Source organism: Silene latifolia, chromosome 1, assembly GCF_048544455.1.
Source record: "Silene latifolia isolate original U9 population chromosome 1, ASM4854445v1, whole genome shotgun sequence".
Classification (NCBI taxonomy): domain Eukaryota; kingdom Viridiplantae; phylum Streptophyta; class Magnoliopsida; order Caryophyllales; family Caryophyllaceae; genus Silene; species Silene latifolia.
In genome coordinates, this window is record NC_133526.1 from 139,454,011 (window position 1) to 139,465,336 (window position 11,326).

Below are 11,326 nucleotides of genomic sequence, written 5' to 3' on the forward strand. Positions count from 1 at the left end.
TCCTACTTTCGGTCCAAATGGGATAAAATGGATTCCATTTTATCTTTGTCAATTTGTCAATTTGTCACATGTTATAAGACATGTAAAATTGTCATGTATTTTTAACATATTAAAAATCAACGTATTAATAAAATACGTCATGTACAAAATCGACTTAGTAATTCACAATTACTTGTACCAAAACACTTTACCAATTATAAATTACAACATCTTGTATTTATAATAAATTATTCATTCAGCTCAATTGTTTCCGTAAAAAATAATTTCATCTAAGTAATAAAACAGATCGATCACTTAGACCGTATCTTATTTAATCGAATTATAATGAGATACGTAGATATTACATCCAAAATCGTCCGTCAATTTTAAGTAATTTAATTAACCCGTATCGTCATACGATCAATTAAATAATCAATTAAGAGTGTTACCCTTTAGGTATGACCTAAGGGGATCAACTGATCACCACCGTCGGACGACGACGATAATGTCAAACTCTAGTCGACCAATCATTACCGATATGTGTGGACCATTGATGTAAATATTACATCCCACATGTTTCTTAAAATGAGACTTAAACATGTGATCATCATGATCGACAGTTGTGATCGCATTATTGTCGGAGGACACATATTCCAACAGTTTACCACCTCTCTAATCACCCTAATCACTCCCAAGTCAAGTGCGATCGATCTTGAGTCTACATCCCTTCTTTCCGTACCGGTTTTGCTGGTAAGTCTCTAGTACCTAGTTAATTAGTTTGTGGTTGTATTTTAGGGTTTGCCCTAATTGATTAGGATGGGGGAAAAGTTTTATTAGGATGATTCATGATATAGTATTGTGTTTATGCTTTGCTAAGTGACGAGTTCGTAGAGGAACAATTCTAGTGTTCGTTGTTGATTATTGGTTACAGAATTTTTGAATAAGGTAAGGTTTCCCTACTCAGTCGGTTGTTTAATTGATTATAAGATAATACTGGTTTGATTATTGGTTGGATAATTATGGCTATGATTGATTGAGATTGGTTTGATGATTGGTATTGTTGTTATGGGACCATTTTCAGGAGAAGGTTCCAACCCCATGTTCGCCTCTCGTGGTTCCCGTCATAAGGGAGATGCGCAGATTAATAATCAGGGTTCGCTCATTGTGATAAGCGGGGCTTGGGTGGGAAAGGCTGTTGTCCCCACTAGCGGTGTGGATTATCTGTTGCAATGGGTAATCCGGCAGGGCTACACACTTTGGTGTGTAGTCGGTTATTGGATACTACTGGAGTTCGGAGATGGTTACTACATTGGATTACATTGTATATTGGTTTATGTTGTGATTCTTATTTTGATTATACAGTTGACTAACCCCGTTATTGTCTTGAAAACTGTGATGATCCATTCGGGGATGGTGAGCAGTTGATTTAGCAGGTATGGCTGAGGATTAGCGTGCGGGTCTTGGATAGGTTCAAGTCATCACTGATCGCCAAGCTAGCTTTCGCTGACATTTTAAACATTAGTTTTTTTGATAGTTTTGGCTCTAACCGTTTTTAGTTAAACTTCAGTTGTATCTTTACTTTAAACGGTTTTGGTATTTTTATATTAAATGTTCTTTGATGGTCAATTTGAGATACTCTACCTCGAGCAACCGAGATGGTAGCACCTTATTATGCTAGGGTGGTCCTTGGAAAGGCACCTTGGTGTATGGGGGTGTTAAAGTAACCATCGTTTGTCCTATTACATGTATATAATACTCTCAAGTAGTTTCGCCACCAAACATTACTATAACTTTTGCTAGATACCTCTCACCGTCCGATCTACTACTTCATCTCACTTAAAATTGTCACTCACCATCCATAGGTTGTTTCGTACAATCTCTTCACTCAACTCAAGACTTGGTATAAGCTAAGTCTCTTCCTAGTACTTCCAACTCTCAAACATAGGTTGTCTACAATTCTACACTACAACCCTTCATTTTAATCCTCTAATGTACCAACGCTTCTAGACCACGAAACATTACTTCCTTGATCGCAAAACACTACTATTAGTGAAAAAAGGTTTCTCCCTCAAAAGTCCATAAGTTCACTATTGCCTTTTTATATCCCTCAATCTCCATGTTTTGCCTTGTCAACATATACTCATGTGCATTCCATCTCCATTCACAATTTCCTTATTCACAACACTTACATCACTACTTAATCAAGCCCAGTTCAATTACCAACAAATCATTTAAAGTTTAAACCAATAGCATTCTCATGCTCATACTCATACTTACATGACTCAAATCCACATCAAAATAATAAGCTCAAATCAATCCTAATAAAACACATGTCTCGCGTCCATGACCTTCAAGACACTTATGGAAAGATGAACTTAAGTGAAATTACACAACATGATGACTCTAATTCTAGGTAATGCACAAAAATTTTAGTGAACGCCAAGGCTTTTAGCATGATTAAACCGATAATGAAACATGAAATCAAAATTTTAGCATGAATGTTAGGTATTTTAAAAAAAATCGGAGAAAATTCAAGGTAAAATTTTCCAATTTAGGACATTGCAATGCATTATTAATAAAATTGTAATCTTATGGGACAATTAAACCAAGTATTAAGCACATAATCAAAATTTGAGCATCAACACTATAATTTTCCACATATAGCACCATTAATATAGGTTGGGACACTATGAGATAATTAAGTCATGTTTCAAATACAAAGTCAAATGTTAGTGACGTACACATGAAGTCACAAAAATTTGGTCCAAAATTTTAAGACATAATACCCGTTTTAAGACCATACATAGCTTTACTAACAAAAAAGATGGTCTTATAACACAATTAAACCAAGTTTTTACACATGAGAAATCCAAAATTTGGGCATGAAGACCCTATAATTCAAAATTCTAAGACAAAGTTTGGAGACAAAATTTTCACATGCAAGACAAGATTTGCCACTAACAACAAAGATTAGGCCTTTGTTGATCATTTAAACCAAGTATCAAACACAAAATCAAATCATTGACTGAAGAACACATATTTCCGAGTTATAAGATTTGGGGCAAAATTCAACAACAAAAAATTGATGTTTGACGATAACAATGATGTAGAAAGTGAATTACTACCATGAACTAAACAAAACATGCAAATAATTGACAAAACTTGAAGGAATTAGTGTGATCTAAAAAAATAATTGGGGAAAAATATGAGGAAAGAAAACATCACTTACATCGTTAAACTAAAAAAATTAAGGGAGTAAAGTGGAGTAGAAAACTGGAAGTCAAGCAACAAACAACAACAATGGAGTTTTGGAAAACTTTTAAAGAGGTTTTGTTATTTTTATCATGAGAAGTGATGAAGAAAATGAAAGAGATAAGATAAGGTAGGTTAATAATACAAATCTCGCGAAATTTACAGCCCAGAAAATGACACTCGGGCGAGTGCTGAGTCCACTCGGTCGAGTGCATGTCCATTCGGTTGAGTGCCCTTCTCCACTCGGTCGAGTGACCCACTTCCAGAAATTTTCCAGGTTTCTGGAAAATGGTCTACTCGGTCGAGTTCTAGGGTTCACTCAGTCGAGTGACTTGTACTCGACCTAGTACTAGCTCGCACTCGGTTGGGTGCCTCTCTATTGTTTGCAATTTCCGACTAAGAAATACTACTCTTATGCTAGCGACTACTCTACTAACAACCATTACAAATCACATTCTAACTATAGTACTAGTGAAATCCAAACATATATGCGGTATTAAAATGTCAAAGGACGGGGTTAATGCCCCTCACACACCAACACGTAATAACCACTCTCAAACACGTCATACGTATCATTACTTTCATCCAACTTCCACATGTTATCACATACCACATGAATGACCGTATCATACAAGAATTCCACAACTCATCATAGTATACATGCATACACATCATGTCTCACATAGCGTTCACCCATCTTTATAACCACCCACGTATTGACCAACCGAGACAATAGGCACCAGTTTTGATATGAGGGCGCCTGCTAATCCAAAATCGACCTCCTATTGTACTCATGTCGGGTTCATTTTATTAGACACGCCTAGGTTTATTTTTGTTCATTGGTTTAGGTTCCAAAATCGTCGCTCTGATACACTTTTTAACACCCTCTTCTTGCCCGGCCAAGGTAATGGGAGGATGTTACCATCTCGGTTTCCCAAGGCGGTGAATTGGAGTTGGAATTAAGAAACATTTAATATAAACAAGGTATTTAGTGGATTACATAACCATGAATGAATAAATGAAAGAAATGATGCAATTCATGACTACTATACTTTTCTAATGAAGTGACACTCGGCTCCAAGTCCAAAGCTCGTCTCGTCTCCCACGTGACACCAAATCAACATGTACTAAACCTTCTCCCCAAATGATCGGAAATATCATATGGATCGACACAGGCCACCCTATAAATAGGTGACAATTTACACACAACCCAAACATATCAGTTTCAATAAATAAACATGACACACAACACAATATGTAAGTATGCAATATACTAATAAAATGCATAACTCATGACTATACAATACCACGCCGGTACCGGGACACGCCCAGCCATACCCACAATCATACCGGTGCCAGAGACAACCGGATTCCCTGTCTCAACCACACGAGTCCCTCCAAACTCAAGCCATTAATCTGTACATCCCTCTTGGAGTGGGAAGCTCTAAGAGGCGAATCAAGAGTAATACGGTATCCAACCGCCTTACGTCTCCCCAATCAACCAAGTATCACCACCACAATTTTACCAACAACCACATATATCACAATATGAATCACAATAAATATAAAGTGTAACTCTTTCACATTAACATGATTCACCAATATGACCTGAATATTGTTGGAATATGTGTCCTCCGACAATAATGCGATCACAATTGTCGATCATATTGATCACATATTTAAATCTCATAATAAGAATACGGAGGGGATGATACATTACATATATAGTCAACTGGTCCACACATATCGGTAATGATTGGCTGGCTAGAGTTTGACATTACTGTCGTGCGACGGTGGTGATCAGTTGATCCCTTGAGGTCACACCTAAAGGACGATTCCCTTAATTGAAAAAAAGGTTAATTAATTGTATGTCGATACAGATTAATTAATTCCTTAAAATTGAACAAATTTTATCATAAGAGAGAAAATGACATCTTATTATAATGTGTTTAAATAAGATTTTATTTAATAATTTAAGAAGTTATATTACTAAAATTAATCGGTGTTTGCGAAACACGCGAGATGAGAATGATAAGTTAGTTATAATTACAAGATGTTGTGACTTATACTAACTAGTATTTAAATGACCATTTTATGAGAAAGTAATTTTGAATTACTAGTCAATTTGTTAAATGTGATTTATTTATGATAGGCTTATCGCGTACCTATGCAAAGATAAATTCCCTAAACACAAATAAGTGTAGTAATAGGGGTCGAACACAAGGAAACAGGAATTACTTCGTGAATTGCTATGGGTAGATTTTTATCAAGGACGATTACGATTTGGTTTGGTTTGGTTGTTTGATGATTAATAAGAATTATGATGTAAATTATATAATAAAAGGGAGTCTAAGGGGTTCGGGTCACGCATGCAAAGGTAAACATATAATCATGATAAACTTGGTACTAATAACATTGTCAATTGCTTAGGCTTAAAGATACCCATCTTACGATATTAGCATCAACCATAGACCGGGTCCTAGAGAAACTCTCGTCCATGACTAGGTCGTCCTACTATACATGCTTAGTCTAATTCAATTCCGTGCCTCTCGACTTATAGAACGAATAAACAAACTTAATCAAATGAATAGGGCCCTAAACAAAGATTAAACATTGTGGCACAAGCATGTGATAGAAGCAATATGAACAATATTATTATTAATCTATTTTATCATGTTACATATTTGATTATTGCATGGCTCCCCTAACCCTTAGACTAAGGAAATTAGCTACTCATGTTAAGGTGTAAATTGCAAACTAAATAAAGAGAAATGACAAACATGGTTGAGTGATTTATATGAACTAAATGTTTTAACATATAAAAGAAATTAAACTAAAGTAATCTAAATGGAGTGCTTGATTATAAACTAAATAGAAACTAAATAGAAACATAAACTATAAAATGAAATACCTTAAAGAGATGAACTTGTATGGAAGAACAAATAATAACCAAAATGCTTGAATAAGAAATGCTTGAACAATAACTTGAATACAAAGTGTTGAATGATTAAACTAAGGAAAGCTTAACAACTTGTAAACTAAAATGAGTAAACTAATGAGAGAAATATGAAGCTTAATGCTATTGTAAAGTGGAAATGGGACGTAAAGATTGGATACTAAGACCTCGGAACATCTCTCCTATTTATAGGAGAGGAAGGAGAAACGTAAACATTTGAGATGCATGCGGCCCCAATCGGGGTTAGGTGGCCCCGATCGGGGTCGTGTGTTTCCGGGTGATTACTCTTAATTCCTCTCTTAATTGCTTGAGGAATCCTAAGTGCGTGATTAATGACCCTTAATGCACCCGGGTAAATGCTCCATCTAACATCTTTAGAGCTCCCAAAAGGCATCCTAAGCATGTTGGAATCTTATGCTTTCCACCTTGACTTGGACTTGAACATTTGGGCTTTGACTTTGTTTGTTGGCAACATTTGCATTACTCATACTAATCCATCAATTTCTTCATGCAAAACCCAATCCAATGCTCCATGCTTAGTCCAACACTTGGTCTTGATTAGCTTAATGAACTTAGTGTATAAAATGATAGGAAAAAGCCTCTAAATGCTTAGATTCCTACAAAAACATGTTAAGACAAGCAAATACACTGGAACAACAAATATTGGCTCATGACACTATGATAAGTGCTAAATACCAAATAAAATGGAGCTAATATAGGGGATGAAAGTATATAAAATATGCACTTATCAAACTCCCCCAAGCTAAACCCTTGCTTGTCCTCAAGCAAGAAACCAAATTCCATCAATTGCAATATCCAAACAAGCTAAGCATAATGATTTAAAAACCCGAAACAACATGGGCAAGGAATAAAGCAAAGCCTGGTTGAGATTTACATGACGGCGTAGCATAGAAAACTTTGAATGACTCTCACGGGGCACTCACACTCTTTTTTATGTGAAAGGACAATTTTTGTGAATAAACACTTAACTATCCTCGACTTATAATAATATGCCCGCAATCTAGTATGGTAATCAATCAAAACTAGTAAGCCAAAACAATCAAATGTAAGCATGATAAAGAAGCCAAATGAGTAGGAAGAAGGCATGAGAAAACTCTCCAAAATATATGAATAATGCATGAGAGCTTCCTACATCAACTTCTTCTTCTCTTTTTTTTTTTCTTTTCAATTCATACTTCTTCTTTCATTTCACTTTCATGCTTTTTTCATTTCTTTTTTTCTTTTTTCCTTTCTTTTCATTCTCATTTTTCATCATTCTTCTTTTTCACTTTTCATCTTTCTTTTTTCTTTCATTTTCTTCCTCGTTTCTCGTTTCTTTTTCAAGAGCATTAAGACCAAGCTCACATGATATTCAAAATTTGAAACAAATCCCAATTGAGCACCCAAACAAGACCAAACAAGCTACTAGCTCAATAAGGTAGGCAAGTTATAATATAGCTAGGGAAAATTGTTTGTGAAGGGGGTCAAAAAGGCAATTATATCATGTGAATGGCTCCAAAATGCTATAACAAATGAATGCATGCTTACAAAGAGATGACATGAGAACCATACTTGTGCATTTTGATGAAACACACATCATAAGGAGACACCTACACTCACCTAAGAGAGACCGGATATGGATGCATCGGTCTAAAGAGGCTCTACCTTACCATTTTTGTAGCTTGCCAATAGTCAAGATCAAGCCTATTCGGTTCATTCTTCATCTCCCACCCACTATGTCAAGACATCCCCATGTAGCTAATATCCCATCATTAAAGAATAAATCATTAGCAACAAGCCATTATTAGGATAAGCAAAGAGGAAAGTAGGCTACAAGCAACCACAAAGCAAAAATTTCTCTCAAAAATTTTCAAATTTCAAATTTTCTACACTACATGCAAACTATACTATATGCAAATGCAATATCTCCCCCCAAGCTAAACATCACATTGTCCTCAATGTGCCAACTATCCAAATCACCCAATCAAACCATAAAAATGGCTCAAAGCACAAAACAAGAAGGACTAGAGGTTATGTTTAATGGGTTACAAGATCTAAACTAATATGCAAAGCAATTAAAGACTTACTTGACTTGACAATCTCCCCCAAGCTAGCATGAATTCGGGGGGGATTTAGATGTTTCTTGGTGATTTTAGTGAAGAAATGTGAAGAAACGAGAGAGAAAGGAGGAAATGAGTACCGTCGGGTATGTTTGAATGATAGAAAGAAATCTATTTTTTTTTTACCCACATAGAACAAAGGCCAAGAAGTTACAGAACCACGACCCCGATCGGGGCCACCAACCCCGATCGGGGTTGACCTCCTCTTCAGATTTTTGACTCTTTTCCGCATTTGTTTTAACTCCTTCTCGTTTTTCGAAAACCACGTCCCCGAACGGGGTTGTTGCATGGGGAAGCGTGTTAAATTTACTTCTAATTCTTCTTCCTTCATTTTCACCTAAAAATCACAAAAAGAAACATCATCAAGTCGAACATTTTATTACTAATCTACAAACAATAAATTGCAGAAAATTAAAAACAAAAATAAATAAAAGCAATAAAAAGTTTGGGTTGCCTCCCAAGAAGCGCTGGTTTAACGTCCCGCACGACGTAAGAAGCTATGTGATTCAAGTTTGGTACTTGAGCTTGCCACCAACCAAGCTCCATTTCATAGCTATCTTTGCATTCCGCAACCATTTGAAATTGTTCAAATAAAATTTCCTTTTTCTTCTTTTTGGCACTCTTAGCAATAGTGCCCTTAGCATCGTCACCTACAAAACAAACAACACCCATATCGTCCTCTAACGGATCCATTAGTAAGGATCCAAGCATAGTAGAGGCATAAGAAGAGTCCATAGTGCTAAATAAATAACAAGACTCTTGTAACATTGGGCTTCTAATGGTGTTGTTTTTGCTAAAGGAAACCCGATCATCACCCACTTCCAACGTCAACCTCCCATTTTTCACATCAATTAACGCACCCGCGGTGCGTAAAAATGGCCTACCCAATATAATTGGGGTTTGTAAGTCCTCGGCCATATCAAGTATGAGGAAGTCAACGGGTATGAAAAACTTGCCAACTTTGACGGGAACATGTTCTAAGACACCTAGAGGTCGCTTTAAAGAACGGTCCGCCATTTGCAATGTAATACTTGTGCATTTTAAAGCACCCATGTTAAGTTTTTCACAAAGGGAATAGGGCATGACGCTTACACTAGCACCTAGGTCGCAAAGGGCCTTATCAATGGTATATTTTCCTATAGTGCAAGGAATAGAATAGCTACCGGGGTCCTTAAGTTTTGGGGGAGACTTGTTTTGTAAGAGTGCACTACACTCTTCGGTGAAAGCAATGGTCTCAACCTCATTGAAGGATCGCTTCTTTGAGAGGATTTCCTTCATAAACTTTACATAAGAAGGGACTTGGGTAATCAATTCCATAAATGGGATGGTGACTTGCAAATTCTTACAAACTTCCAAAATTTTAGCAAACTTACCTTCCTCCTTGTGCTTTGCTATACGATGGGAAAATGGTATTTGAACAACTTCTTTTGGAGGAGCATCCTCCACATCTTCCATTTTCCCATTCTCATTGGGAACACTCACCTTCTTCGTAACGGCATCACTCTCCTTAGCATTAGGAGGGATTTCTTCAACAACCACCTCATCACTTTCCTTTGGCATAGGAGACCCCATAACTTTGTCATCAAGCTTGCTCTTCCTCTTTAGAATCAATAATCGATGAGGAAATGGCACACGATCTTTAACAATAGGCTCTTCACTAGCCTTCTTTTTGTCATTTCCCCCAAGCTTAGCCTTTTTAACAACCACCTCATCATCCAAAGTCATGGATGGCCCATCATAGCTTGAACCACTTCTCAAGGAAATAGAATTAACGGTCTCATGTGGTTGCTCACCTTGGGGAGGTAGTTGACCGTTCTTCCTTTGAGAGCTAGAAGCGGCTAATTGAGCCACTTGTTGTTCCAACATCTTGACCGCGGCACTATGAGCTTGATCATTTTTTTGAATTTGAGCCAATAATTCCCTTTGCATTTGGATTATCATGCCCTCGAGCTTACCAACTCCTTGATTGTTTTGTTGGCCATTTTGTGGTGGACTTTGTTGGTAATTGTTTTGTGGAGGCCTTTGTTGATTTTGATAACCCGGTGGAGGGATATACTTTTGTTGTTGAGGGACATAGGCATTTTGTTGTGGTGGGGGTTGAGGGTTAAGCACATTGTTGCTATTGTAAGACAAGTTCGGGTGAAATTTTGTATTTGGGTTATAAGTGTTGGAAAATGTACCCGGTGGATATAAACTTTGTCTTAAAGCTTGAAAAGTGTTTACCTCTTCGATGGGGGCTCGGCAATGAGCGGCATAATGACCCGCTCCTCCACAACCGTCACAAACAATGATTTGGCTTGTTGAAGACACGACATTGAGTTGTTGGATGGAATCTTTAGCATCTCTTTCCGCCAATTGTTGTTGGAGCAAAGCAATTTGAGCAAGCAAAACGGAGTTGTTGGGAGATTCTTCTTTACCTTTGGATGGCACCACTCGGGAATTGACATATTGAGCATCATGGACCGCCATAGATTCGATCGTGGCATGAGCAAGGTCGGTGTCAATTTGATCAAACCGCCCATTGTTGGCGGAATCAAGAATCCTTCGGGACTCAGCACAACATCCATTATAGAATGTTATTGCAAGAAACCATTCATCTAGCCATGATGTGGGCATTGTCTTTGAAGTTCTTTATATCTCTCCCAAGCCTCATATAAGCTCTCAAGAGCTTGTTGGCGGAATCCGGTGATTTGGCTCCTCAAAGTTTGAGTTTTCTCCGGTGGAAAAAACTTTTGGTAAAAAGCAAGAGCCAATGTCTCCCAATTGGTGATTCCCATGGCGGTGCGGTCAAGGCTATTGATCCAAAGCTTGGCCTTGTCCTTCAAATAGAAAGGGAAAAGTATTTCCCTTATTTGGGCTTGGGTGATGCTCGTTTGACGGATCATGGAGCAATAGTCACAAAAATTTTGCACATGCAAATTGGGATCCTCCAAAGGACTTCCTCTAAATTGCTTCCTCTCCACAAGGCTAATGAAAGCCGGTTTGATCTCGAATTCTGGCGCGGTGATTTGAGTGGTAG

The 11,326-nt window shown here is 37.3% G+C and overlaps 1 non-coding gene across 1 annotated transcript; it reads left to right on the top strand.

Moving 5' to 3' along the window:
• Nucleotides 1–10,905: 10,905 nt before the first annotated feature.
• LOC141619566 (small nucleolar RNA R71) lies at nucleotides 10,906–11,014 on the top strand. The gene has a single exon (XR_012531740.1). It is a non-coding gene; the product is annotated as a small nucleolar RNA R71 (small nucleolar RNA).
• Nucleotides 11,015–11,326: the final 312 nt, after the last annotated feature.